The sequence below is a fragment of the Larus michahellis genome, chromosome 2 (assembly GCF_964199755.1).
Source record: "Larus michahellis chromosome 2, bLarMic1.1, whole genome shotgun sequence".
NCBI lineage: Eukaryota > Metazoa > Chordata > Aves > Charadriiformes > Laridae > Larus > Larus michahellis.
In genome coordinates this window covers 111,723,322-111,750,936 of record NC_133897.1, presented here as the reverse complement: position 1 = coordinate 111,750,936, position 27,615 = coordinate 111,723,322, and the positions used below count along the sequence as shown (strand labels likewise).

The 27,615-nt window shown below is 37.9% G+C and overlaps 1 protein-coding gene across 4 annotated transcripts in view; it reads left to right on the top strand.

The window, feature by feature from the left end:
* The window catches only part of LDLRAD4 (low density lipoprotein receptor class A domain containing 4), a 287,484-nt gene that overhangs the window by 48,625 nt on the left and 211,244 nt on the right, over window positions 1-27,615 (top strand). The window contains exon 3 of one of the 4 annotated variants that reach the window (XM_074576576.1): window positions 22,037-22,185. The exons of the other annotated variants lie outside the window; for them this stretch is intronic. The gene's annotated coding sequence lies outside the window, so the exon portion shown is untranslated. The remainder of the gene's footprint in view (window positions 1-22,036; window positions 22,186-27,615) is intronic. 4 annotated transcript variants of the gene reach the window in all.

Below are 27,615 nucleotides of genomic sequence, written 5' to 3'. Positions count from 1 at the left end.
TGGAACAAGTGAAGTATTTATTAATAAATGATCATTATTGATATACCACTTGTTCATAGCAATGACATTGGTAATATATTTCTCCTGAGGGGAATGCAAATGAGGACATAAACCAAAAGACACTCATTCAAGAAATTTTCATCACCCTTCACCAAAGCATGTGTATTTAGTAGTGGCCATGTTAGTGCGTACCGTTTTGATGATTTTAAAATATTAAAGAAGAAATTCCACCAAATGCGAAGGGAGAACTCAAGGTCATGCTGACTTGTTCTGTCTTCACCTACTGGAGTGTCTCATAATCTTTCTTTAAAGGCCTGTTAACTGAGAATGTAGGTGAAGCAGCATACATTTTAAATAAATCTACATTTTAGAGGTTTAATCTAGTTGCATGTTTTCTGCAGTAGGGGTATGATGTATGATTAAATCATGAAGTGTCCAACAGCAGCATGACTATTTAATTTTTTTTTAATTTCTCACAATTTTTGTAACCAAGATTAAAGAGAAATAAAATATTTTGCCAATTTGTTTCCCGTGTCGGGGCTGTCATTTGGCCTGTGATGGGAGATGCGGAAAAATGAGCATTACTTTACGTTTCTTTCAGTGGTCGGCTTGAAGGATGTGACTGAACAGCAAGGTCATACGGGGTTTTGAAGGAAGGTTTTTTTTAAAAAAGCTTTTACTATTTTATTAGCTCCTTAATGAAAAAGGCCCCTGGATCTTTATTTTTTGTTTCTTTAGAGGTTTAGACTTCTGTATTTTTTTCTACTATACTTTAAATATTAAAAATAATCTTGTGATAAATGTCCTTTGGGCTTAAACTGGAATTGCTTCACAGAGCTGCTGTTTTTTGAGTGTGGGCTGGAAAGAAAGAAATGATAAAATATGAAGGGCAGAGGAAGGGGAACACACTTGAAAACCCGATTTGCTATAAAAGCTGAGGCACAGAGGTCATTTTTGACATGATGCTGAGTATCTGAGCTGTTGTCTGAAAGCAGCAGTGGTGATCTTTCTTGCACCCATTGGTTCCGCTGCCATCATCTCGTTGTACCGAGATTCCTTTTTTTGGTGTTGTAGACTAATTTACCTAAAAATTACATTTGAAAAAAGAAGCAAATTCAGCAGCTCTACTAAATCTCAGCTGCCTTCATAAATTTGTGTTGTCTAAGATGCTGGTAGTGACTGAGTTGCGCCTTAATGAGTCATTCGTTGTGGTTTCAGTCAGAAAGGTCCCATTCCCTCTGCCCCCTCTGTGGACACCAGAGCTTTCGCCCCGCAGCTGTGTAGAAGACAGCTTAGGAATGTGGTCCAACACGCTCACTGTCCTCTGCAAGACTTCACTGCCTGCAGGAGCTGCTGGAGGTTACTGGTCGTGGTTTTCAACCCTTGTTACGAACATACATAACGGAAATATTCAGAACTGAAAAGACGTAGTTAATTTTTGTTACATTTTGTAATGAAAGTGAGAGTCTTACGTTATCGATGGAGGTTTTTCATCTCTGAAGAACTAAACCTGAAGCAATGACTTATGAATCATACTTTGTGTCCCACTTACAGACTAACTTGACTCATCAGTGATTTTTCTTCTGGCATGATTTCGGGGAAATGCCAGTTATTTTTTTTCATGTGCAGTTTTTAATTATTATTGACTGTTGAATAAAGATAGAGATGAAGGCAGTCCAGCTAAACACCTGATTTTATTTACGTATTCTAAAGAGTCACATCTTACAATAAAGTATTGTATGATTGCGTAAGAGAGACAGTAGAACGCAGATTTCTTTTTCTTCAGTGTTAATGACAAACAAGGATGGTAAAAGGTGAGTCCTAAGAGCTCTTTATTAAGCTCATAATTCCTTTGCCTTAGTAGTTTCCAGATGTATAAAATATTTGGAAAAAAAAAAATCTCATGTCTGGAGAACATCTCCTGCAAATAAACCCCAGAAGTCAGGGCTTTTGATTTCTATATTTTCTTTAAGCCGCTCACTATCTAATGATAATATACATTTGTAAACAGATGACACTGGTCATGTAACTTCTGCCATACTTAATAATCCTTATTTTATTGGGTATTATTTTTAATGTTACATTTGTCTTGTAATATAAGCAAATGCACAACATTTTACAGTGCTAATTTTGTGGAAACTTGAAAAGCAAAGCCCAACTTCATTAGTGCTTTCTAAGTTTACAAGTTTATAATCATCTAGAATTAACACATTAAAGCACTATAAGAATAGTTTGTCTTATTAAGAGCAAACATATAGCTTTTTCTATATTAAACTGTTTTGTATTTATTTTATTCCTATATCCAAGATCTAAGTACTCTTATTGTCTTTTGTAGAAAGTATTAAAGCTTTTAGTTAGACTTCTCAAAACCTCAGTTTATTTATATTTACATGCATTTGTTAGCCTCAATGACTGAAGTCTTGCGTACAAACAATAAGTAGTTTAATCTGTTCCATATTATATAATCTCTCCTTCTCACTATACGTTCATTGTCAGAACTTGACTCAAGGGATTTGTTTCATGCAGTGTAACGCTTCTTTCCCAATTATCTGTAAGGAAAACACAAATGAATATGGCAGTTGCACAGTGATGGAGCTATACAAGGCATTTCCTTAAGAAATTAAAGTATATGTTTTTCCGCCGTATACGAAGACTCAAAATCCATATCTTCACTTCATGAGCGATTAGTAAATACTTTAGTCTTTAACTGAAATGAAATCTGAACGGAAGCATCTTTAAAAGCCAGTTTACATAATTGATAATGTAAAAGTTGTTGGAGCACCTAGAGAAGAGAGAAGTGTGACCGATGTGTAGGATATCCGCATGTACAGACTATGGGCATATTAATATATCATAGGTGAGATGCACGGATTCTCTCTCTCCAAGTACGTGAGAACCCAGACTCTTCTTGAAATCCACTTAATTCTTAGGTGGCTAAAGCGGGCTTCTTAAATTATTTGCATCCATTTGTGCCAAATATTTCTTTCCCATTATAAATGAATGGGAAAACTTTCCAGCCAAGGAAGGAGCAGAACTGAATGATAAATATGCCAGTCATATTTATTATAGAGCTTTTCACTAAAGAGCAGTCTTCTCTTGATGTGACCAGCTCTTACTTCCAGGTAGCTTTTTCCTCGTTTCAAACTGACCGAGCAGCTGTCCTTAATTGAAAAAGTGAAGAAGAACTTGCTTTCCAGTTCCCTGTTTCTGTTCTCTGCTGGAGGCATCCAGTTATGTTGATAATGATCTAATCTGTTGCATAACCGGAGACGACTGAGCCTGCTGCCACAGCCTGCTTCTTTCCTGGCACTGCTGGAAGGCTTCAAAGAGAGCCTGTATGTGTGAGGCGACTGCTCTACCAGCAAGACCAAGGGGGATCAAAGCATATATTTAGAAATGGAAAAACAACAAAAAGAGAAGTGGTTACCGCGCGGTTGCTATCCGGAGACTGAAACCAGTCTCACAAAAATGGACTATATTGAAGTTAAGGGTAATTATTTCAAATTCTATAGAGCAGGAAAAGATCAGGGATTTTTAAGGAAAATTCATCAAGGTCTTATTTTGTAGGTACTTGGTATGGGGAAGACTTATTTTTCAAAAAACGATGTCAGCAATTCTATATGCAGTTTAGTTGTTTTTGCATGATTTTATGCTGCATCACGTTGCTTTCTTGGCTCCTCTAATGTTTTCAGTTAGTTTTAAAATGAAATAAGTTGAAAAATTACTTGAAAGTAAGAGAAAAAAATTGTAGGAAAGTTTTATGGAGTAATACTCTTTGAAGGCTGGATGGTTGTTTCAAGACTGCATTTAATGAGCTTGGGAAAAATACAGTGGTTTCTGGTGTGGGGTTTTTTGTTTTTTTTTTTAAATTTCATAATCAATGGAAAGAATTTATCTTCATATTGTCCCCCAACATTTTGGATGAAAATGCCTGATTGTTCAGGAGATACCTAATTTATGAGCATCTAATTTATCTTTCAGTGAGTTTCATGAATCAAGATTAATTTTTATTCCTTGTACTTTAAGTATGGTTTACATTATGATGCAACATTGGCTTAAACTCATCTTTTTTCAGTGTCAAATGTTCATTTTTTTCCACTTAGAATTCTGAATATTTTTCTTTAATGCCATAGCAAAATGACATTTTTTCCTATGGACGTATTTACCTGTGCTGATTTAGTAAGGAGTCATAATGGAAATGTAGGAATCTCAGCTGTATGTTATTAGGAGAACTTGCTACAATATACAAAATACTAAACAAAAAGAAATGATGCAACTTGCACAGTGCCAGCTTTATGGCAGTGTCCTTGTCCATTGTCTATTTGTCCTTGTCATTTACTGTGATAGTACTTTGTGGGTTTTATGATAGGGAAAATGATAGCAAAAAAAAAAATAATTATAGAAAACGATATATTTTTCATACTTATCGACTCCCCATACGAGGGAGTCAAAGGAAATTTGGAGATACAGTAAGCTTACTCTCTCCCTATCGTTCCTTGTTATTGTCTAGTCTTCCGTATGATGCACCAGCCTTAACGGTAGCGACTATGTCTTTTATTCCCGGTGTGGTTTGGTGGCTGGCATGTATATAGTGTTCCTCATATGCTGTGAATCCTAAGAAAAACTACAGAGCACAGTGTGATTACTCTGATGGAGATGCACTGAAGTGTTGCACCCTCATAAGGTGCGTGACACTCTTCCCACACTTAAAATCTTTGAATTGTTCTTTAAGTAGAAATTTAGAATCCAGTGTTAGAAAACACTCCACCACTCCTCTTTTCCCCTTTTCTTTAAGAGACAGATTCCTACTATGTATATTTGCAAAATTATATGTTCTAATGATATCTTGTCCTGATGGTTACAGGAAGAAGCCATAGTTGGGATTTTTCCTTTCTTCCTTTGACTACTTTGCTCTCTGTGGTAGCGTCTGTTTCTACAGTGGTACCTCCTCGTGGTGTGGGAAGGAAGGGTCGCTCTGTCGGACCAGACCCTTTTGAGACCTCAGCTGCAAAACTCTAGCTGCATTTTAAAGACCATGAGCTATCTGTGTCTTTTCAAAGATATTTAGCCATATTCAGAAATTATCCTGAGGGTCACAGAAGGTGTTTTCCTTATCCAGAACTACCCCAGACCCTTTCTTGGAAGCATCAGTCTGAAACTTTTCTTTTAAAAGCCTGTCTTTCTAACAAAGGCCAAACAAGCTATTTTTTTTGTCCTCCTTCATGAAACAACGGAGTTGTTCTGACTGAAATTAAAATACTTTAAAAATTAAGACATAAGGCAAAGACTCTGCATGAAAAATTTCAAATCAATTTTTAAAGCTTAGCAGAGTTTTAAGGGATGGACAGTGCTCTGATCCCTAAGAGTAACGCTGAGGGTCAGCTGTATTGATCCTGCCTCTTGTTGGAGAAGCGCTATCAGCAATTTACTAGTTGCTGTAATACTGTTATTTGATATATGTTAAATAGCTGTTTAGTCTTTTTTTTTAATACATATTTCTGTCTGTCATTCACTTACTAGTAAAATAGGTTAGTGACAGTGAAGTTGTGTGTGCTTAGTGGAGCCTCCTCTTGTCCTCTTTTTGGGTCATTGAAATCTCTGCTTTTGAGAGGCTTTTGTACTCTGTTTTTATGTTGAGGGTTTTTTTGACAGGGAGTCAATGCTCAGATTGCTGTTTTAGTTACTATGGAGAAGCTTTCCCACAGGAAGGCTTATGCTCTATTTTCTGAAGATGGTCAAACACTGAATTTGCCCAACTTCCTCTTAATGTGCAGTTCTGAAGTTCATTTTGTACCAGTTGCCTTTAGACTGAAAACTCCTTTGATTTGATGCTTCCTTTTAGCCTTTGCAATCTGTAGTGTCCTAACAGAAAAAGGAAAAGATGAGGGTCAGAAAGGAGGAGGAATATATCCTGAAAGCCTGCATATCACAAGGGAAATGAATGTAGCTGTAGTCTGATTTGGGGTTTTGTTGGGAGAGAACTATCGCATGACTATCTTGGAAGTGTCTTGTATATAGTGATGTACGTCTGTTAGTTACTCTGCTTCTGGGTATGGTTTCCTTACGCAGGATACTAGATTGTGGTGTTCTCCTTTATGTTGCGGAGCAGGCAAGTCCTTTAAATATGTTTGTTTCCATGGGGAACACTTCCTGGGCCTGGGCTGAATGGCAACAACACGCCTGCTTTGGTTCATAAGTAGTTGTGGGGTTTTTTTTCTGATACCTTCTGTAGTTTTTCTTTGTGTCTCATATATTGAATACCATTTGAAGAGGTAGCTACATTAAGGTGTAGTTCAAAGTGGCAGAAAACCATATGAAGCTGAGAACTTCATCCAGAAATAGATTGTGAAACGTTCTTGAAAGCATTTTATTTTCATCTGCTCTGTCAGCATCTTTGCTGATTGAACGCTTACTCTTAAGCCCACTGTTCTCAGACTGGTTAGGTTGTGTGATTTTTTTTTTTTTATTTTATTTTTTTTCAAGCTCTCACCTCCTCCAGCGATAGCAAGGCAATACTGTAGCCTTTGAAGGGCCCAAAGGTTTGATAGCATTGTGCTGCAATGCGGGCTTCCGTCCTGATCCTGTGCAGTCCACTGCGATGTGAAGGGTAGGAGCCTTTTTCTCCTCATCCTTTTATTCCTTTTAAATCACCCGTTAAATGCCTGAGAGGGAGCAGACTTTGGGGGGAAAAAAGTTTTCCACATAATAAGAAAAGTTGGAGAAGAGGAGAATGCAGAGAGGGAACAGTTTTCTAGGTTATGCCTGCAGGATTAGGAAAAGACTTCAGAACATAGGGCTAAGCCTCAACATCCTTTCAAATTCCTAACTGAACTAAAGACGGATCAAACTCCCATCAACTGTCTGTAAATGCAGAGGTATTTTAAGGGCCTTTTAGCTGGCTGGCATCAGAGTCTGAAGACGTAGGAAATGCTTTCTGGTCCCATTTTTTTCAAGGCATGGGTGTGGGATAAGGAAGGAGTAGACTTCTGTAGAGGGTCTTAAGGCTTCAAAAATTGGGAGAATAACAATGTTACTGGATAATCCGTGAGGAAAGCAAGACATAAAAAACTGTATTGCCCCAGGTCACACTGCAGCTAATTTTCAAAGGTTGGGATTAGAACCAAGGTGGTTTTTTCTCTCTCTTCTTCTTCCTGCTGTAAAAATATACATGTTTTTCTTCCAGAACTTCAATACTGAAATCCTTAAGTTAAATCTGAAGGAGTTCTTAAACTGTAGAGAAATTTTCCTGTACAGATGACAGAGAAGTCCTGAGGAGTGTTGGGTTTTTCTTCCTCTTCCTCTTTTTTGTGGCTCTGTCTCACTGAGTTTTGCAAGCTGAAGCTCATGAACTCTTCCAGGGGATAAAGGCTGAAGCTTCTTGTGTATAATCGTGAGAGCGCTGACAGACACACTCTGTCAAAGTGACAGTTATTGTTGATAAAAGATTAGTGATAGATGGGAAAGATTTTGTCATTGAGTCTTGCCCAAATTGTGAACATTTTCAATTGTGTGACCTTTTCTAGTTTAATTAGTGTAAATCTTAAAAGCACAGGGAATCATGATTACAGAAGACAAATGTTGTTCAACTGTATAACAGAGCTTATCCACTAAATTTGGTATGAGGTCTGGTGTTTACTGCTGGATTGCAAAACTGAAATTTGCTCTTAATGAGGGATCATCTTGAAAGATCCAGTTCACATCTAAGTTTCTTATGCCAGCCATACATCTGGTGGTTTTGCTGCTACTAAGTCAGCTCGTATTTTTTTGTATAAAAGTCTTCGAAGCATCAACATTTCCATTAATGTTTATAAAGAAAGTGGCAATTTGAATATGCATGGCTGAAAAAACATTTTCTGCAGTTGGCCCGGCAAATTCCAGGCTCTCTTGAATATTTCGTCCTTAGAAAATACATACGAAAACTGAATTATTGATTCATATCCACACATTTCTCAGTTTTTGAGGGGAGGAAAAGCAGCAGGGGCAGAATACTGAAGATTCGTGATGTTGTGAAGCTTAACACCCTCACTGTGTATTCATGTAATAACTTCTGATAAAGTTTGTCTCCTTTTTGTTCCATCTTTGGAAGTGCAGTTTACTTGCTTATAAAGCAATGGCTATATAATAACAGCAGATAGGCTGTCATAGCATGGGGTGTTCCCGTCCCCTCCTCTCTATTCCTCGTTGCAAGTGTGTGTTAGAGTACCCCAGTCAAATTGTCTCTCCTACATAATGACAGTTTCCGTTTTCTTTCAAAAATTCTAGCTGTGATGCTGTCTTTGTGTTTTGTTTGTTTTTGTTTTTTTTTTTTTTAATTTTAAATAAGCGTTTAAATATATATACATTTATTTTTACCATTTCAATTGACAGGACTTTGAGGTCAAACCTTAATATAAAAGCTTAAAAAACAATAGATGAGCACAATTTCTATGTACATTATCATTGCTTCTTAAATGTTACCTTAATAGTTTATCAGGATAAAATTACAGAGACTGTCCTGATGGAAAAAATTATTAGGGTTTTATAACTGATTTAGAATTATGTGCATTGTATGATGTTCATGGAATCAGAAGAAAAGGACGCGTAGGCCGTTCTAGAAGAAACTATTGCCTTTTAATACTGTTTTGGTAATTATTATGCAAATGACCTTGTACATACTTTATTTTACTTTACTGAGGTATTAAGAAAGCAGCATTTTTAGGTTGCATTTTATTTTAGTTGCACCATTCTGTACATAGAAAAGAGTTAGCTGTGGGAATGTGTTTTGTAGGTTTTTTTTTTTTTTTTATAACTTGGCATTGTGTAATTGAATAAATAATTTGCATTTGAAATGTGAAAAAGTCAGCATCACTTAGGATCTTTCACTTTAGCAAGCTGGTCTAACTTTTTGTCTAAGTTAATTCAGAAGGACAAGTGTTTACACACACATGAGGAAATTCAGCATCCAAAACATGACAGTAAAAAGGATGCCTTTACGTAAGTGGTTGGATATCTTTAAACCTGTTCCACAGTGGGTCAGCAGTTTCGTAAGGCGGTGAGATTTTTGAGGTTTAGAAGGCAAATATTACAAATACTTCAATTAAAAACAAACAAACAAAACCTATGTGAGATGAGGAAATCTTTCCTGTTTTCCTTTCATTTAGACGACCTCCCACAGCTCCTTAACCATACAGTTGATGCAGGGACTACACCTGTCCAGAGCCATGCATGTGGCCTAAACGTTAGGCATAATGGCATCTTTTCTAGGGATGCTAAGAGGTCTCCCAGGTGCAGGTGGGTCCATGTATCAACACGACTAGATCCTCACTACCTACACATGAACAACTTTGTTGTGGCATTTGTGGTAGTTTGACAGCACTCATTTTTAATTATGGCAGATGTATATTAGAGACAACCAAAACTTTCTGGTTTTCCCATACAACTTGGCATACAGATCAGGGAACTCCTGTTTTGGACTTCAATACAAACCAGAAATCCTATAGCCATCAGCTATTTCTAGATGTAGATCTGCACTTAGTGTGCTCTTAATAATTTATTATTGTCTCATGAACTAGTTACTTCTTTTTCCTGTTTTAGGTTTTATCTTATTTGGTTATGCGGCTTTGTCAAGACCTCATGAGGCTGATCTCCTTTCTAAGGAAAATTCACAAGACTTGGTATTTTGATTGCAATTTTTTTAAACACAGTGTTCTTTGTAGCAAAGTACAGCTTGACTGACTACAGCTTAACGATAGAACAGTTTGCTTTGAAATCAGTTTTGGTTTAGAGCAGGACGGACTGATGTGGCCTTGTGAGGGAAAGGTGGTTAGGGAGCAGGGAATATTTTTCCTGCTTTGTTAGGAGACCTTATGTTTTCCTTATTTGTTCTTGGGTTTAGCTTTCTATTTTTATCTCTATTACTTGTAGGTGTGTTTCACTTCGTAAGTCCAGCTTCAGAGAGGTGATTTTGTGTTATTCAGGCCATGGTCATTATCATTCTTCATTATTTGGAAGAAGTTGGAGTTTTGAGGAATTGTAAAATGCTGTTTGAGTTTTTTCTGAACTTGGAACTTTTCATCGTTGTTAACAGCTGTTGTTGGGTATCTTATCAGTTGAATTAATTCCTATGAACAATGTAGTATGTCTTCTGTAGCTGAAATGTGCTCATGTGCGGATCACGTTGTCCTCACTAGCAAACCATACACTTCATTGGAATAGGAAATATTAACAATAATGTCAATTACCACAAAAATGCCATGAGTTTTTATTGGAAGGGCCACAAAACCTTGTGCTTCAAGGCTTAACAAATGTTTAAGACGCGGATCAGAGAAGTGGGGAATGTTTTTATACATGTGCACACTGATGAGTCTTAATTTGTTCCTGGAGCATTCAGTTATGGCTGTTGTCTAAAGTTATTTGATTAGGTAAGCCATAAGTGTCTAGTATAGCAGGATCTAAAGAATCCCAAAGGATTGAATATGGCAGTTGCTGTGTTTTTATGATAATATTACCCTTTGCCCCCTTGTTTATCACCTATGAAATTGATTACATTTTCAATGATATTAAATAGTTATTGCAGGCTTAGCCTCTAGATGCAAATTAAACTTTTGATTAACTCTTCATTGATTCCATGTGATGTATGAATTTCAGTCAAAGTATATGAAAGTAATATTTAAAAACGCCATTTCAGTAATGTAGCAGTGACTACATGGGATATTTTGCTGCTCTTCTGGTGATTGAAGCGGCATGGTTTTCATCCCTTGGTATGCAATAAGCCTTCTGAGATGCATTCTGCCTGGAGAGCATTATAGCTTAAATAAGGAATAACTGTGGAACTGTAATTAAATACAAATTGCAGTTGTAGAGCACACCCCACAGATTATCATTTGATAGAGGTTACATGGTTCCAAGGAGGCTCTTTTAGATGTATGTAGGTAGATTTGAATGCTCTTGCTTAAATTCTACACTTCTGTTATAAAAAAAAAATCTTATTCTGTTGCCAGCTTTCTAGTTTTTATCTGTGCTTTTGTTTGCTTCTCTGACCAATTTCTCATATTTTTTTTTTTTCCTTAACTCAAAACTCAGAGAAGCACTTGCACACGTGCTTTACTGTTTTCTTAAATCAAGCCTTGGTCATCAGGGCATGACTCTTGTTTTATTAAACTGTAACTGCTGGGAAGTTCTTAGGGGCTCACTGAGCTCGCGTTCGCTACTGAAGTGTTTCAGGTTATAACGGCAGCCTTTGCCACGCGCTGACAGTGTTTTACATTAACAGTATTTATAAAAAAGTGACACTGAGGAATAACCTTGGAAGATGAAGAGTTTGTGTTTTAGCATATGAGGTATTTGTTCTAAAATATCTAATTATAATGTCGAGGTTGAAATTAAGGAGAAAGAGACACGCTGAAAATACAGGACTAAAAAAAAATTGTATATACTTTTTAAGTTTAGTTTCATTTAAGTTTTCAGTTGCTAACTTTTAAACAGTCTGCTTTCTTAAACTAAAATAAGCGCATTTAGTGTAAAATGAACTTCAAATTTCAAAGCACTAACAAAGAGGAATTCTGAATAATCACGCCTTTGATGGTACATTAATATTTTATATTGGACTATTTACAAATTGCAAAAGAGATTGTTCTTTTTGCCTTTCTTTTGAAAAATTAAAGTATTTGTGTAAGCTATGAATGACTGCTGCCACAGATCTCGTTCTCTCAAAAATTCTAGTAAAATGAGATCAGTCTGGCTGGGATTTTGTAGGGGGGTGTAGCTGTTGGTAGCAATGTGACACAAGGCGATTGGTGGTGGTGGTGGTGGGGCGTCTTTCATACATGGGAAGCTTGTTACTACTCATCCTCCTTCATTTCCACCCTCTTGATGGAATGTAAAATGCTGGGTTTGGATTTCATTTTTGTACAGCTGAAGTTTGGTCTTGTCAATTGGAAGGTCCAAAGTTTATATCTGATGGAATTCTCTGGAAAAATGATGCATCTTTCAAAGCTGTTTTTTTCTCAAATACCACTTGAATTTAAAGAATTCATGTCAAACTTGTAGATCAAAGACAGACTGTAGAGAAGCACATTGCTATATTACTACATGCTAGGGGAAATATATCATGAGGAATTTATATTTAAAAGGGAATTCTAATAAAAAGGGATTTATAAATCTGATGATCTTGGTTGGCAGGTGTTAGGTTTAACCCCAGCCAGCAACTAGGACCAGCCCAGCCCCTTGCTCACCTCTCCCCATCCATTCCAGAAGGGCAGGGAGAAAAGGAGGGAAAGGAAAAGACCACCCAGTGTTTTTTTCCTTTAAAGACAGTTTCATAGAACAATAACAGAAAAGGAAAATAACAATAATAATAACGGCAAAAGAATCTACAAAACAAAGTAATACAACACAAGTCATTCTCACCACCCAATGATCGCTTGCCCAACCCGTCCTGACCAGCGATCGTGGATTCCTGCCCCCAGGCCAATCCCCATTTATATACTGAGCCTGATGTCTATGGTATGGAATATTCTGTTGGCCATTCCATTGTTCTGCCTATGCTCCTTCACAGCTTCTATGGAAGCTGAAAAAAGTCCTTGACTAAAATAAACATCACCTGGCAACAAGTAAAACAACATGCATTATCGACGCTCCTTTCATGCCAAATCTGAAAACACAGCAGCCACTAGAAAGAAAATTAACTGTACCCCGTCTGAAACCAGGACAGCAGGCAATGAGAATTGCTTGTCTCCTGCCTGAACTTAAGTGCATTAAATAGCTGAAATACAAATTAGGAAAATAGAGTAGATGATCAACATTTTTTCATTTCAGATTTTGAATCTTTTGCTTTCTCTTTTACTATGTTGTGCCCTGGTTTTATCCTTCTAGTGATTTAAATGTATTCCAGGATGGGTAGAACTATAAGTTGGATACCATATCTTGCGGTATTGACTAGCAAAAGTTTTAATTCATTGTTTATCGCCACCATTCAGATGATGCTGAGTATGCGTGTGTTTTCTTCTGTTGTTTCTTGATTGTTGTCCTCTGGTTTTCTTCAGTGCATTATTAGAAAGTCTCGTTTTAATATATTATAAATATTATCATTAATGCATCCTGTTACAGTTAGAAGACTCCAGGCCTAGATGTGTGGGTTTTTTTTTAGTGAATGTATTTTAATTACAAATATTTGTACCTATTTTTCCTGTTAATGTCTGTAGCTACCTGACATGTCATATGATGTCTTTCAGCTTTTTCCTGTTTCAGTGACTGCAAGACACTCGTGGTTTTGTGCTTGCAGCCATTCAAGCTATCAACTTTTTTGACAGCAATTATTCTAAATCTGCTTCAAATGAGGACGAAGTTGCTCGCAGCTTTGTCCAATTCAATATGCAGGAATTCTCTTAAATTCCTACTGGGCTTAGAAAAGGATGAACTGGATGGTGGCATATGTTTGATTTTTCTGTTTTCACCTTAGTTACAAAGTGCTATATTTTTTTCCTCCCAGCTTTTCCCCAAAATGTTTTCCAATTCTGTTTTCCCGTGAGGTTGGTGATGTCCTGTTCTTAGTATCTATCTGTCTTTAGCTGTGACGTGAGCTGCTGGATGAATAATTGCTGAACTGAGAACACTGCAGACACAGCTTTGAGAAAACATCATTAATTTTTACAATGCAGTGTCTTTCCCTTTGATAAAATCATGATGAATTTCATTGGGTGTATAATAAGAGGTATATAGGTATATTATTTGATTAGTCTTTTTCTTCTCTTTTTTTTTTTTTTTTCCTTAAAGAAGGGGCCTGGAAAGTAGAACAGCAGTAGGGTGGAAAGGCAGTACAATTACAAATATTCCCTGTTTTCCTTTAAGCTGCATCAGTCTGTTATATATATGGAGCTTGAAGCTCATCAGGTGCAAATCTCCTGCTCAAATATGGGCTGGAATTTGACTTTGTTATATTCAAACCTGGAAAAAATGGTGTATGTTCCACTGAAGTGGCCAGTTATAGTGCAAGTTAACCATAATTTAGTACTCCTTTGGCTAGTCAGCTTTCTGTAGGCAAAATGACTGTGAAGTTATCAGTAGAAGAGAATGTGTGTTGAAGAACTGAAGAAAAAAAGCTAATAATTTCCTGCGCCTGACCTCACAGGGAAACCTCTTCCTTCCCCCAAGCCAACCATGATAAAATACCATAAATTTTCTCCACATGTTCTAGCTGTACTCAAGCAGATGCTGCGAAAGATTTGAAGTTGTAACAAGATACCTTTCGTCCTGAAGCGGGACTAAATTTCACCTTGTTCTTTTCTGAATGTTTTATTTTGGTTAGACATTCGAGTTGTATTTGTTTTAGGGTTTTTTTTTTCTTTTTTTTTTTTCCACAAGATATCTGCTAGTGAAGGGTAACGTCGTTGGATGTATGCTATAGCATTTAATTTTTTGGCTCAATGACCCATAACTCCCTTTTGTTGAGGTTTTGGCGAGGGAACAGATCAGTGTTAGTGGCATGTCTTACATATGAGATAAACTTCTTCATCACTTAGTGCTAAACCCTAAAGACAAAGATGCAGAACACAGAAATGGAACATAAACTTGCAATATTTATTTTGAAATTGAGGTATGCAGGTTAAAGTTTGTTTCTCTATGTAACATTAGCCAAAATTGTATAATGTAAACATTGATGCTTTATGACTGCAGAATTGAGTGAAATGCATTATACTATTATATGCCAACAGAAATGCCTTTTAAGAAAAGTTGGGTTTTGTAATAAGAGGCTTGGTTATAAAAATGTTAAACTCAATAGGTGAATTCTTAGTGAGTCCTTTGGGAAGTGCTGTTACAGTTAGGATACAGACAGTGCAGTTTGATTGCCTCTGTAAGATGAAATTCTTCTGGCTTGCTTAGCATCTACTATTTTAAAAAACCTCTTGGGTTCCACTAACTCATATCCTTGAAAAAGTCACATCCAGATCTGGAAGAATGGGTCTCAGAATTGTAACTGCCAAACCAAATTTTTTTGCTTTATACTTTGAAGGTGAAGAATCCCTCTTGTCTTTCCTTTTTAAAGCAATGAGCTATGTTGTGTCTTAGAGCTGACATAAATGTGCCAAAGAAGACGAAACCAATCTTTCCTCAGGAGAGCCTTCAGCGTGTTTCAGAAACTGGTGAAGCCAGTTGGACATCTGCAAAAGTGCCCAGGACAAGGGGTTGAGGGTGGCTTGTAGCCCAAATTTATGCTCATTTGCTACATTTAATAAAACAGGAAAGAGAAAAAAACCCATGAATTTTCATTACGTAAAATTTGAAAGTTATATTTGGAAGCAACTTGAAATGTTTTTAATAATAATGAGCTAGGTCTGTGTCTAGTTTTACACCCCAAGCTACCATGCTACAGAATGGTTTGAAGTAATTGTAGATCGCTGTTTGTGATTTGAGCCCTCCTACCTTGTTGCCAAGATGACCTTGAAAGTTGCAATGGGGGAATCCCCTGGTCAGACATCCGGGATTCAGTGACCACCAGAAACATCAAGTGCGAAACTAGTTGGCGATTAAGGAGGAAAAACCTATTACAGGCTGCTCTGCCATCTTGCTGTGTGGCCTCAGATCATTTTATCATCTCTCTCTTTTGCTTGGTCGCGTCTGCGTACAAAGGGTTATGTTACTCTTTGGACCAGATGCCCTCTCTTTGTATACCTGTGCTGACTGACTTCACCAGGGTTATTTCTGGTTGGTACAGATGTAAGATGAGAAGCAGGGTTTCCGTTTACATTGTCAAACACGTTTGATTTCTTTTTTGAACTTCAGCTTATATGTAGAATATAGACCGGTATTTTCTTAACGTGCAAAGTAAGAAGGAAAAAGTTAAGATGATGAATTCTTCAGAATATAAGGCTATGAGCAGGTAAAAAATTAGAGTACTAATAGTTGAGCTGTTCTGGAAATTAGTTTCTTCAGGATATGGTGCTAGGTTTTACAAGCTGATGAATTTTGGATATGCACAGGAGTTCCTGGATGTCAGCGAGAATGTCAGTAAAGTCATTTCACACTTCAAGTCTGTCCTACAAGGAAAGGCCATTGCAGTCCTCAGTGCTCCTCCTCTGGATATGCTAATGCGCTGTGAAAGTGCACATCATGCCTGGATGGGCCCCGCTGATAAAATACCGCCTGGAGATCTCGCAAAGTGCTAATGTGTCAAAGCGCCCACAAGCAGAGGGTGAATAATACTGCTTTCTAAAGGTCATGTCTGTTGAAGTTAGCTAGCGCGCCCTTCTCGCGTGGGGCTGGAGTTCACTCTAAAAAGTTACGTTGTTCTTTGTAATCTCAAAATCCACGGTTTAATGGGTAAAATCAATAGAGCTGATTAAGTGTCTTAATTTAGGCAGCGGGAAAGAAAAGCAAACATTAAAAGTTTTAAACCCTTAAAACTGGCTCTTTGAGGTAGTATGGCTATCTGATCTCAAGTCTTGGCTACTGCAGTATTCCCCAAAAAGTGTTACCTTTTCTGAGAATTGCCTTATACTCATTTCCAATCTCCCTTGGTTTCTTTATCTTCTAATGAGAAAAATGCGTCTACTTCTTACAATTGCTGGTAGTTACATATGACCATTTGCCAAGCAAAGTTAATAGGTACTCCTGCTAGTAGGTGGACATTTTTAAATAATAACAAAATATAGCTATAATCTTATGTTTATTTTTTCCATCTTACATTTTGCAGTAATGTTCATCTCTTTCCTCCTATTTACAACCTTACGCCTTTTTTCCTCTTTGGCTTTTAATATTTAATGTTATTCATGAAATGAGTGTAGTGTGTCATTTGTGTACGTAACATTAAATAATAAAATACGTGCAGCTAAAGTATAATTTGAAGTAGCTTACCTTCTGTTATGCTCTTGCAGTTTTGTTTGGGGACCTGGTTATGCTAAACACTTCACATAAGACATACATGCGTAAAACTTACATGTGTTAATATAGCTAAAAAAAAAATCTTCAAACGACTTTTAGGAGTAACACAATATATCAGAGTTGTCAACTATTTTTAGTGTCTTGCTGGACGTAGATAACCTCTTGTCCTGGACTTACTTGTTTATAAAGTATGCGTCCATTGTGGACGTGAAAACTGCTTTAATTTCAAACTTACTCACATCTTGGAATTCCAGGTGATTTGGCTGTGCATTTTTTCTATTGGGAGGAAGAGACATTTCCTATTTAGCGAGGAAAAGGTCTGTCTCATCACTGCAGTTAAGGGACTGCAGGCTGAAGCGAAGCTCTGCAAAGAGGAAATGCTCTTCCTCCTTTTGTTTCCTTTTTTGGTTCTTCCTGAAGAACTGTTCCTTGACCCCACTTGGTTAGTTTAGAAGTTCTGGTTCACCAGAATGGTGTGTTCTCTAAATTCTTGCTTAAAAAGGAAAAGCATTTTGAGTCTGCTTTTATGAGCATATTTAATTAATGTTCATTCTTCTGTTCAACCAGTGTTTTCATTGCTAGACATTTAGAGGATAGGTGAGAGTTCTTCTTTCAAGTGTATACTTTGTCACTTGTTTCTCCACACCGTGGTTGTTGCTTATTTAAGTTAGGAAAGCCATTGTCCAGGGTCACTGGGTTTTGTTTGGCTTTGTTTTTTCCATTCCTAATATCTGTTGAAGACCGGTAGGTCGGATCATTCTCAGTTTGGTATCTTAAGTTTACATTTTCTTATCTGCTTCTCTTGGAGGCACCATTTGCGGTCATTGCTGCTGCATCCGAGTTTATTCTCAAACACTCACAAAGAAGTTACCAGCTGATTTAGCTACCATGCAAACTGCAAGGCACCCGACTTCCTCCAGGACAGTTCTTCTTTGTATATGTAAATGAAAGTGTAGGTATCTCCCCTCCTATCCTTACAGCACGGTTATGTTAGCTCTATGCTATGCAAGGTCATTCCCATGATATTTGTCTAATATCAGCTGCCAAAGGCTGTTTCCGAGGCATCTGGGTGCTTGCTTTAGTGCTTTGCTCTGTCTTTGAAGTCTCCTGTTGTCAGAGGACCCAGTGGAAGAGCAGCCAGCATCTCCAGTGCTCTATTTCCCTGTCCCCTGGCATTCGTGGGGAGGTGTGCTGGGTGAGGCCTTGGGCCTCATCCCTTCTGAAGGGGTTGAGAGTCTGAAGGCAAGGGAAAGGCTTGATTTTTGTCAGCTTATTTGCATGTAGAAGCATACAACTTAAATAGAACCAAAACCCCTTCTTCTCCCAGGACTTGATATTGTAGTCCAGCCCACATTGAGTGCCCTGAGGCATAAAGATTCACATTACTCATTGTTGCTTGGTACACCAAGAATGGTGTCTCACAGGTGTCTATGTTTGACCACAGCTATTAATCCCCTCAAAATGTGTTAAACGTGACATTTAAAAATGCTTTCAAATTCAGGACAGCAGCAAAATAAAACCTGTCATTAGTATATATAAAAGTAAATAATCTTACTAGCCGTATCCAGTGTGACTAGATATAATAATATATTTTTTCTGAAATTCTTGTTAAGTCCTGCATTGGAAAACATGATAGACTTAATTAGGTGTCTGACGCCAGAGAAACTATGCCACTTAATTTCATTGCTGAGGTTTTTGCAGAATGATGTCTAACAGGAGAATAAATTCAATTTTTAAGAAAAAACAAAAACCTTACAAAAGTAGTACAGACTTGATAACAGTCAGGACAAAGATGCCGAAAATCATTTGAATTTACAGGAGTAAATTGCAAACAAAATCTGAGGCAGTGTTGGGTATATGTGTGGTAAAGTAATCCTGATGGTTGTACACTTGACTAGCAAGACAGCACATCCAAAAACGAATATTTGGGTGTACTGAAAGTAGGACGCTTTTACCTAACACAGGCCACTTGGTCAGTTTAAATGTACTCCAGGAAAACTTTACTCTCACAGTAAGTGACTGATTCAAGTTCTTAATTATTTTCCCATATTATTAAGCTAAGCTATTTGATTCTTTACCTACATGTAGGGTTTTTCTCCTGCGCTTCAGCAGCTTCCTCTTTTCACTCCAGTGTTTTGGTAATTCAGCAAAGATTATGTGTACACCTGGTAAATTATCTTCCCTCTTCTCTAAGCATTATGATTGGGAGTTATTAGGGAAATGCAGTATGTCTTTGCTTTTGTTAAACAAAAGTCAACCTCCGTATTAACTCTTCCAGACCTTTTCCTCAGTGACCCACAGAAAACATCTTCAGTAATTTTTTTTTTCTAATAATGCAGGCTGGGGGGATGGATTGGCAGGAGGTAAGAAAATAATGTTCTCTTTTATATTCAGGTTTATAGTCATGCACAAGTAACACGTGAATCATTATTTTAATGAATGGGTAAGCAATTTCCAGTGTACAATGTGCTGATACCTTGTTAATTATCGGCTATACATCTTTTAAAGAAAACCTCATAATAATTGATAGCCACCTTTTAGTTTATAATACTTAATAATACAAAATTAATCTAGTTTGCAGTGTGTATAGAAGGTGATAATCTATGTTAATCATTTATAAATAAAACCTTAATATTTGGTACATCTGACAATGATCACCAGAAATAATTTCTAAAAAGAACATCTTTTTGAACAATAGTTTTTTCCCTAAACGTTACTATTGGGAATTGACTGATGTTAAAGATATTCAGCATTTTTACCTTATCCTTAGTGGGGTTTGCACTACTTTATAATTTTTTTCCTTTCTTAGCTAAAGGGTAAACTCCGATAGGTTTTTGGGTGGAGAGGAGGGATGAGATAGGGGTGGTGGTGGAAGGAAGAATAGGATTAAAACGTAACTTTGAGAAAGTATTTTATTTCTAGACTGAAAATTATTTTGTCTCGTGCATTAAGTTGCTGCACTTGCTCTCCCCATCCCTGTGCTTCCTGGAGGGCTCCGCTCGAGGCCAAGGCGACCTCCCTGACCGCCCTTCACCATTGACCTCTGAGCTACCACTCATCCCTAGAGGTTTAAACGTGTCCTGCCTATGGAAAATTGTGTTTTCCCCGGCACAGGATTTCTCCAGCTTTCTTGCTTTCTTAGCTGCGGGAAAAATTCTGGTAAGATGTAGACAGCGATGGATTTATGAAGTGTCTAACTCCTAAGTAGCAAGAGGAACGCGATGATGCTGCATAAGGCCATGAAGGAAATTTCTTGGCTTATGGAGGCACAGATTCTTTGAATTGAGAGGAGTGCGCACCTCAGCAGAGCGCTAAGGACTGGGGGTTTTATATCAAAGAAAAAAAAAATTACTTTTGCATTCATGAAGAAGCTTATTAAGAACAAAACGATTGTGCTTGTATCTTGCAAGCGCTGCTGCTGTGGTGGCAGAACCTGCAATGTAAACAAAGCATCTCTGCTTTGATAGTGGTTTGTACTTGCCTGTGTAGCAATAAATGCTCTTGTAAGAGGAGCATGATGGTACTTCTGAAGGAACCAATGAAGTTGCTTATTGCTGATGTAAAATTAAAGAAAAGGAGACACTTTGAAAGACTGTCATAATTGGTCGGACCTTATATTGGCTGTTTTCCAGGTCTGATGTCATATATGAAATTTAGTTTGAAAAGAAGTAAACTTGAAAGGAAACTTTTAATATTTAGTCCACAATATAAACAGACATCTCAGTCTGTGTTCTTACAAGCTTCCATCCTGTTTCTCATCCGTGAAATACTCCTGTTTTCCTCCACCTCTTCCCTTAAGTGGTGTTTTTGGTGGGCATGACTCTGCAAAATGTCAGAGCTAAGCTGTAGCCAGCAAGAGTCAGAAGAAAAGTCATGACGGGGTAACATGAAGAGTGGGAGAGCAGCAGAGCTTGGACCCAGCTTCTGCTCCTGGATTTTAGTGGGGTTTTTTTTGACAGGTACAGTTCCCTTGTGTCTCCCATGCAGTGTGTTTCCGTACCTTCCTGTCTGTGCCTGTGATGAAGTGAGTTGATGTGCATCTGCCCACTGTTTGAAGATGCACCTTATGAGTAAGGAAGGACAAGGAGATGACAATGTGCCACTTTTTGTCAAATTTGGTGCTGCTTGACTTGGGGATCGTAAGTGGTTAAAAGGTCTCTTTTATCATGATACACTAATACAGTAGAAAGGAATGTCCTCATATCTCCTTTGAATGGAAAGGTTGTTGTACTTGATTTGTTTGCTGTAGTTATAAGCTCTCCGGGGTAACGACCTTTCTTATGTAGTTTGTAAAGCACTGTGTCTACTGATGGTGTTCTGCAAATTGCTGTAAAAAACATAACATGGGGAGAAATGTACCAGCACTTACCTCTTCTATTCTTCTTCTCTCTCCAATGTAATAAAATGATACAATTATAATTGAGGAAGATAATGTAGTCTAAATGCTGCTGTTTTCAATGAATTAGAAGTCCTTTATCAAATATTTAGAGTAAAATACCTTTTTTAATTCTGTGAAGACGGATATGTCGAAGTTTAGCTTGAAAAAATCTGCTTTATATGGCCATTAAATTAATTTTGAGGGTGTTTAAAAAATACAAAGTTAACATGTCCGTAGAGACCAGTAGTGTTTCAGGCACATGCTCTTTAAAAGCTCTGTCATAGTTTAGTTTGCTTCAGATATTTCTGAACACAGGAACCAAAATTAGATTGATTGCAAGTAAATAAAAAAGAAGATATTTTTGAATTTGCTCACCGTTCAGTCATGTTCTAAAAAAATGCTGAAAACAAAGGTATTTTTCCCATTTTGAAACTTGGATACTAGTTTTTGCAGTGTTTTCTGCAATGTTTAGTGTTTTTTAAGACTTAGATTGCGGACTCGGTTGATTATACGGTAAATTTAGTTTTCACTGGAAAGGTGGGATGTGTACAGCTTTGCTGGTGCAGAGAAAAGCTGTAAAATGCTTCCGAGGCACCCTGATTCATTTTATTATTTTTTTTAAGTGCCGTGATTTTGGGAATTGCAACCTGTGCCTTTTGAAAGATCAAGTTTTGTGATGCACAGTGTATTGGACAGAGACTAATATTGAATGTCAGCTGCTCTTCTCTAGTAGTGAATCTGCTTATGAACGGCTGCAGAAAGTTTAAAGGTTATTATCTTGTGTTTGTTTACTTTGCAAAGATAAGACTTCAGAGAAAATCGAAGGGCACTGTCTGGAATTCCCAGTCACTGCAGTTCCATGGAGAGCATCGATCCCTTCCTAGAGGTTGCTGGGGACTCATTATCTCCCTGTTCATTGTAGGCTGCTGATGAAATCTCCAATATTTCAGGTTTGCGATTCTTTTATTGTTGTTTTGGCTGTTTGTCAAAATTAAATGGCTTAACCAAATCAATATGCTGTCTTGCTCGTTAACGTCTGCATTTCGCATGTCCACATTTTTTTCATTTTGAATGTAGCCAGAATGGAATGAGCCACAACAATGACAAAAAGAGCCTTTTTGGCCTCTGAAGCTTCTAGACCTTAAGGAAACTTTCCAGAAAATAAAATCTTCTCTCAGTTATGCAATCAGAGCTTCCATCAAGATCAGTGATAATTGCACACATGTGCCCGTAGGTAGGAATCTGTCGCTGCAGAATAAACGCAGCAAGGTCAGAGACAGAATATAAGCTGTGATGATTGTGAACTTTGCTTAATTTAGAGCAACAATTTGTGTATTCGGCTGTGTTTATTGGTGAGACAGTTAATTGCACAGTTAAGAATAAATAAACGACTTCCTCTGTTGTGATGGCCTCTCTTTCCATGGGGTGACTCAGCTTTTCTCACCAATTTAAGTTGTGGTGATATGTGGCTTTAGATACATGTTTATCATTAGCTAAAATAACACAGCTGTTAAGAAAAGGTTTATTGCCATACTTATTCTGCATGCTGAGCACATTCTGTGTACACGTCAAACAAAATGCCAATTTAATAGGCCCCCTCAGAGTTTCCAAAGGAGTGATGATGAAAGTTTGGCAAGTTTACTTGCGCCGTTCTGTATAAAATCTGCACGGCTATTATCTACCAGACACTTGCAATATGAAAAATGCCAATGGTGTTTTTACATTCTTGAGAGTCTTAATAAGCTACATGTGTCAAAACTGTAAGGTTGAATTATCTCAAGCACGCATGAACATGGCAATGCAGTTTCCTTTTCTTATCCACATGAAGTTATTCCTAATCTTAATGATAAACAAATAGCATTGGAAATATTTAAATATAACACATGTATTTTAACATGTTACTGGCGTGCAGTGGGGTGGGCAGGGGTGTGTGTTTTGGAGATGCCCTCCTGTGAGCAGCCCGTGCTGAGAGACGCGAGAGGCACACAGCCTGTCACAGCTCTGCCCCGTGCCACAGGTACTCCCTTGTGGTTCAACTCCAGCAACTCTTTGTACTAGCAACATCTAGGATGGGGATTTAGTCACCATTTGTTCTACTATTAAACAACGTGGAGCCAAAAAATGCACTTGCTTTGCTCTGTTATAGTTAAAAATAATTCCATGCCTTTTTTAAATCACAGTCGTCATTCTGTAAGAGTTTGAATCCTGCTGTTCTGGGTCCAGTCTCACTAATGCTAAGCATAAAAACCAAACCAAACCAAAAAACCCAACTTTTTTTTTTTTTAATCAAATAATGAAATAGAAAACCAATGTATTTTTGCTTCTTTTTACTTTTTGCTGTTCCTTGAATGATTGGAATTCATGTTTTTCTACCTTTCTCTGTCACCATGCTGAACATTTTTGTAACCTGTACGCTGTGTTTTAGTGAAGCTGAAGAATAAGTGGATTTGTGCACGTGCATTTAGAGATGACCTATGAGAAACCTAAGGTAAAAAATGAAAAAAATTGCTAGGAGGGCCGTGTGATCTTCCTGTGGGTCAGAACTATCTGTATCATTTCTGAATGACCACTGATTTAATCAAGTTACTGCCTGAATTGAGAAGTCATGCTATAAAGCAGAATACTAAATCCATATTAAAATTAGTGGTCATTAGTTTGGTCTCAGTTTGTTTTGAGCAGAAATGTAAAGGAAAGTAAATAAAAGGAAGATGGCTTGGTTTAGATGCATCTGTCTACGTCCTTACCTGACACCCAATAATAAATACAGCAGGTCGGCAAATTCAAGTTGCCAGTCGTATCGTACAGTGGTGAAAAGCTGACTGTCTGTTGCAGAATAGGTGGAGCCCAGTGCAAATGGTTAGGACGATACCCTTCTTCTGTTTCTGCTGCAAAAAGTTTACTTTTTGCTTCGTTTAACTGTCCAGCCCCTGCAGCCGCACTGGTCTAGGAGCTATAGCTTTTCACAAAATAAAACTTTCCAGGCAACGTCTGAAGTATTTAATAACAATAATACGCTTTATGATTTCCCATTTTTACCTCACATCAGATGACTGTTTGAAGAGCTCAGGCTGAGGGAAAGGGAAATTCAGGCTAACGTTTTTCACAGAGTCTATTTTGGGCATCAGCTCTGGGTGCCAGGCTTCAGAGGGAGGCTTTGACTTAAAGAGAAAGCCTGTGCTCTTACCTCCTGCTCCCTCAGGTTTGAACTACGGGATTCAGCACCTTCTGTCAGGCTTTGAATGTTTTAGACCGAGTCCCCTAATTCAGTTACTCTTTTTGATAAACTGACTTACATGGGCTGCCAGAGGGCCAATGAACCCACCCTGAATGAGGAAAGGAAAAGAGTTGTCTGAATGCCCAGATTTGTGCTTAGCTTTCAAGACGGTCTTCTCGGGCCTCTCAGAAAATCTCTTCTTTAATGGCTAGCCAGGAAATCTTTTAACCAGACCTGAACTAAACGTTTATGTCCCCTCTTTTTAATGCCTTCCAGACTCATAGTCATCCTGTAGTGTTTTTCATATTTGAGTTTCCTAGATTTGCTGCCTTTCTTTTTTTTTTTTTTTTTTGCCTTGTTTATTCAATCCAAGTTAGTATTTGAAAAATAAAGAGTAAATTACGGGGTGTTTTCAAAATATGGAGTACTTAACAAATGTGCATATTTTGTCACAACAATGACATGTTTATGCTGATGTATCTCTACTGTAATCAATGAAATTTTTCTATCGTAAGTGAGGGATAACTTGGTCGGGATTACTGAGTTCACAGGATAGCTAATATACTTCCATGATACACGCATGAAGTATATGATACTTCCGTGAAACCAAATATAAATGTTTCCATTACAAAGTAATGGAAAGTGATGACTGATCAGCGTGCTTAGTGCTTAATTTTGATTTTTGTTTTGTTTTTTTTTCTGTTTATCCCTGGTCAGATAATTGCTCAACAAAGTTGCAATACCAGCAAAAAATAGCTAATTTTTTCTCAAGGGAAAGATAGGTTATTGATACTTCACATGTCAGTCCTCCAGTTGTATGAAACTAGTTTTCTCTGTGTACAGCACTTCTTCTGCTAGCAGTTAGGAATTAACTACCTCTTGGCTCGCCTTGGAAATTCATGATGTCACTCTACCTAAGTACAGCAGTCAAGCGATGCAAAGCCTCTGCCTTTACCTAGTTTTGTTCTCCCATGCCTGCTCTAAATGTTACCAAGATTTGTGTGCTTGTTGTAAAGATTTTCTTCGAAAATGCAGTAATATGACTTAGGCACAGCTGGAAATAGGTTAATTTGTTTTCAATTACTAGCTGCTTTCCTATTCACGTGGGACTGAAATCTTTGCTCCTGGTAAGTTACAACTAAAAATTAGTTGGAGTTGTTCTGGGGGTGGCCTATTAAAAAAACACAAAAATTAAAAAAAAAAAAAAAATTAACATCAAATTACTGGATTTAAGAGTTGGGATGACAGTGTCCTGTTAAGGCCACAGTGTGAAAGAAAACCTTGTTTTAAGCAGCTGCAGGAAGCTTGCACTTTCCTGTAGGGTGTCTCAGCTTTAAAATCTTTGTACTTGTTTGCTGGCAGCTTTTTTTGTGTCGTAGTAATAAGCAGACCTGACCTGGGAGGTGGGGACATGGCTAACAAATAAATAGCGACATTGAAAGAAAAAAGCATGTTTTATACTTGTTTAACAAATGGGTACGTGACTCTATGTGTTCTGCTGTATTGTAAGCTTGAATTCTGACAGCAGGTAACAGCCAAGTGGAGTTGCGTTACTGGAGTCTGAACATGTGAAATGTGGGTGCTTTTAGTTACCTGGCAGCGTTGTGTTTCGATGGAGCAGCCAGTTGTTTGCTCTTGCTGTTTGCTGCAGGAATAGAGAGCTGATGTCTTAGCGGGGAGAAAAATAACTGGAGGAAACGTTGGATGGAAAAAATATTTTGGGTATTGCCGTATGTGGTAGCATGAGTGTTTGAGGTCAGTATTATTCAAGTGTTTGGCTGTTTAGGTGCTGGCTGTGAAGTTTTTCTGCTAACAAACAACTTCTCATGAAACCCTTTCATCGCGTCACCCCTAGGGATCCACAAGTTTGCTATGGAGAAATATTTACAAAGATGAATGATTTAAGGCTGCCTTTAAGAACTTTCACAGCCAAGAAATATGCATACTTGCTAGTGGATATCATCATATGCATACATTTCTGCGCCCCTTTTATAGTAATATTAGTGATTTTTTCCCTTTTCACCAGTACTGTTGTTGCAAAGTTATAGACAGCCAGTTGTATATTGACATAGAGCACGTTCCTCTAAAACAGGCTTAGATAAAAGTCTTAATTTTGTCTGGGAAGGGAAAAGGCTCTCTTCTGCAGAACATTGTGATACACCTTGCTGTGCCCAGCGCAGCCAGCAGGAAGCTGCTGAGCTGCTGAAACTTTTCTGCATAAGCTTTCAGCTCCAAAAAATGCTTCTCTGCTCCTTGATTTGGGGTATTGTTGTTCTTAGTCGCTGGAGCCCCCGGTCTCACCGTGCACCTCTGCCACATGGGGAACAACACAACTTACTACTGGGGGAAAAACTAGCTGAAACATAGGTTTTGTTTAAGCGCTGGGAAGTCGTTAGTCATTCTTAACCACCTCTGACTGCAAAGTGTCATGAAGTAGTATCTGTTTCTTCTGAAGACTCTCTCCCATACTTACATGTCTCCCCTGTTGGCATACAGTGAAAAGCAGCTGTTGAAGACACCAAAGTTCTTTGTCCTCTGGTAGCCTGGTATCAGTTCAACAAGGAAGAGATGATCTTTTCAGCAGGGGAAAGAGGCTACTAAAAGCTTATGGGGATTTTGTGCTTGGTAACTTCTGCCAGGGGCACTGAAAGTTTTCTTCCTGCATATCGGCTGGGGAAAGCTGAAGAATAAGTGGATTTGTGCATATGCATTTAGAGATGACCTATGAGAAACCTAAGGTAAAAAATGAAAAAAATTGCTAGGAGGGCCATGTGATCTTTCTGTGGGTCAGTATACAATGGCTGTAAGCCCCAGGATTTTCATTTCAGTGCTAGGCAGCACCTAGGCAGCCCTGGGGTATGGGGCCAGTATTACAGCCATAGCTGTCTGTGGCGGTTATCGTCCTGCTTTCTGTTGCTAGTTAAAAAATACATCAGCTACATAATTTCTTGATTGTGATAGGTACAACCTACCAGTAGATGGTCTCTGTTTCTTCAGTCTAAATAAGCCAGTTGTGTAGATACTCAAAACTGTTGCTTTTGTGACATGGACTTCATCTGAAGTGAATGTCTTTGCAGAGTTGATGTCACGTGGGAACAAGGGCCATTCTGCTTCTTCGGTTGTCCTCTCATGCTGGTTAGAGCACCTTGTGTGGTTTAGAGAAACT